The following is a 3,636-nucleotide window of genomic DNA, read 5'->3' on the forward strand; positions in this document are numbered from 1 at the left end:
ACCAAGGACCTTAGCATCAATAAAGATTATCAGGGGGCATAACTCTAGCGGACGAATTACTTTGACGGTTATTTTAAAATTTTTTTATCATATTTGAGAGTACTGACATGGACGAAGTGATAACACCTCGGCCAGAGGGAAAGCCGCGGCATGTGAAGGCGTGATCAATACAAGCTCAATGGCATTTTCTCTCATTGGACGTAAGTATTTGGAAATGACGTAATCGATGAATATACTGGGAACGCGGGACCTGTGTTTACTATACTCTCCTGAACTGAGTTATCTTAGCGTAATAATACAGTTTTGATTTGGGACACACAACGACTGCTTCATCAGTCAGATATTAAACCATTATCACTTGTCCGGTGTTTCACTAAGGTGTCCAATTTGCACTCACTATATTTGCCTTATTGACAGACTCTATATACCTTAATTCCAGTCCTCAAATCATCCCAATTTTGTCAGCCAAATAAGTTTAGCCATTGTGTGGGGGAGTTGCCGCCCATGGGCCTGAAGTCTCTAATGCTCCTGCTTAATCAAACGGGATGGGTCCAAACCGAAAATTGAAGAAATGTGACTGGCTAAAAATTAGACATGCTAAAACATTGAGGTTTTTGACGTACAGATGTTTTAGTAAACAGAAGCTAATTATTTCATTTAAAAATTGATTTCCACTCCATTACTGTTCACATGACAAACGACACAAAATATATTCTTTTTTAATAATGCATGACGAAATCATTAGGTTTTCTTTATCTTTAAGCACCAGTTCGCTCTTGGTTTGGATGACAGGAAAAGCGTTAACTCCACATGCACAACTTTATCTATTGCAAAGGTACAACACGTTGTCATTTAGCATATGACCTCAAGCTGGTCCAGGAGCCTCTCACCATTGCGGTTGCTATGAGTTGAAGTCCAGCTCATTCCTCTCCTGTGGTACGTGAGGAGGTCTTGCAGCAACCTGTTGATGATCCTGGACTTTCCCCGGGCTCTGTCCGATATCCTTCCAGTGTAATGTTAGTCGCTGTCGTATAAGACAAATATTCTTGAGCACTGCGTAAAACACTAATCAAATAAATAAATAAATCATATTATTTTATGCAGCTACATGTAAAGCAAAGTTGACATTACATTTGACATCTCAGTCAGAATAGTTTATCGCCAAAATGAAAACAATCTCAGAATATTACATACACAGCCTAGCACAAGGCACTACACCTGGTCCATCAACCCTTTGGTTTAGATTTTATGGATCGGCTGCTGCATGGGACCTTATGAGGACTGTAGTTTAAAGACATTTTTACACCCCAAGAAGAAAGCTTATAAGCGTTTTTGTACATTATATGTTACGCCACATCATATATGTCATAGTAACAAATAAAATGTGTCGTGTGTCCTGTAAGACTCGCGGCTCTCACAAATCTCCGATTGTGCATGAGCTTTGTCGGGCTCCCGTTGAGGTGGAGTGGCTACCCCAGGGCTATGATCAGTTTCTAAAGCCATAAACCTAACCCAAGTGACATACATGGGAAATAATGTTGGGCACGGCGTAGAACTCCAATAAAATAACACGTTAAACATGTTTTCGGCTAATGCAGTCATTGATAAATTAAAGAACGAAGAGGGTATAAATCTCTTTGCGTGACACGATCACGTTAGTGTGCTACATTTATATATGTCTACGAGTATATGACATTAGCGCTGGTTTATTTACCAAAGTTTCTGGAACATGCTCAAGGATGTGCTATTACGTAGGCGCTACTATGCATGAAAACCTGAAACATCCATACCATCAATACAACCACTAAGGAACAGTTCAGAATTGAAGTATTTATTCTCAGATATATTGTTTAAAACTAGACTTGATTATGCTCTTACTAACAGACTTTGGAAATGGAATTATAGATGCATGCTAACAGTTGATTTCTAAGGTAGGCTTTATCAACTATATACTTCCAATGACAGGGTCCTCACAACACTTGATTATTCTTTATATTCTTTTGTGAACATTATTTAAGTCATCTTTAAGTCATGTGTAATAAGAGCTATTCTACAATTTCAAGTTGTGTTATAAGGTACAGGGTCCATAAAGCCCTCCACAGAATTCAAACATTTGAAAGCATTCAGAGGTCTCTTAAAATAATCTAAAAAGACACCAGCAAAGAAAATATACACATATAAGTAGTTTTAGTTGTCCGTTTGATAAGTTTGACTTCACTTTTTTAGCTTACTTTTCCGAAAGCGTCAATTTGCTTCAAAAGAAGCCTATGGCATTTATGCGTATTACATTGTATACAACTCAATAACCAGGCAATTATTCTGGCGATATAGCAAGCTAGTTATAGCTTCATCAGATATATTAAATTGTTGATGAAAATTAAGACCTTGATCTCAGTGAATACAGATGGATACACAAATAAATAAATAAATAAATATTTATTTATTTGCTCGATCGTTTGATTGATTTATTGGTTGATTGATTGTTTAACTGCTAGTTTAGAATAATTTACGCTCGATGTATACTCATAGTACTGCCTTATGACACATGTATAATAATGTAACACCTATTGCAGAAGTAATGGAAAACGGACATCCATATTCTATAGGTACTAGACTAGTTTGCTTGTTTGTTTGATTGACTGGTTGACTGATATTATTGTTTAGAGTAATGTAATTTGTATTTCAGGAGTGATGGAAAGCGGACACCGCTATTCAATAGGTACCAGATAGGCTTTTGACATAAAATTTTGCTTGTTTGATTAATGTAATGTGTATTGTAGAAGTAATGCGAAAGGGGAACAGATATTCCATAGGTACTACGTGGGCATTTGGCACAGAAGGTGTAATAAATATGTCAACTGCACACATGTGCCGCTGAGATAATCCAGGGGGGATTGGGCATACCAGCAAATGTACGTGGGTCTGTTTGTATACACCTGTAGGCAGACCCACAGAGGTAAGTAAAGTCTAATTACAGAAACCGGTTTACATACTGTTGTATGGTGGGGCTCCAGAATGTGGGGTTCTAACATTTTAAACTGCTCCATGCTTAATAATTTCCCTCAGGCCGTTTTTCGTATGTAGCAAACGTCATACATTATTTAGTAAGCGGTGGTGTATTTATACATCTGTAAATTAAACTTTCATGTTAGCTGGAAATAGAAATACGACAAAATCCAACTTAGTACGCCAGCGTGCTGACTTCATGCTTTGGTGTACAGTCCCCTTGAAGACCGCAATGTCGGTGAACTTGAGACTCCAATACATACTTTTCCGTTACACACAACGGTATATGTAGAATGCGTTCTGGATATGAAGTCTTTTAAATACAAACACCAAGTGTTTAATGTGAAGAAACATGGCTTTTTGCCAATCGTGATAGTAGTCAACACGGTATGGTATCAATGAAAGAACATCAGTCATTCGTTGAACACCGCAGGGACCCCGGTTAAGCTCCCGTAAATGTGCTCAGACTTTCTACAGGATTGTTATTCCCAGTGCGTTTGTTAGACGACAGTACGCTGGCTGCACATGGACGGACAGAACTGTGTGTCGGTTACGCCTGCATGAGCTTAAAGCGAGGACTGTTTGTAGTTCGTCGTCACACGAAGGCCCTAGTGGTCGTAGTGAGAGGGA

The sequence above is a fragment of the Liolophura sinensis genome, chromosome 7, assembly GCF_032854445.1.
Source record: "Liolophura sinensis isolate JHLJ2023 chromosome 7, CUHK_Ljap_v2, whole genome shotgun sequence".
In the NCBI taxonomy this organism is placed as follows: Eukaryota; Metazoa; Mollusca; class Polyplacophora; order Chitonida; family Chitonidae; genus Liolophura; species Liolophura sinensis.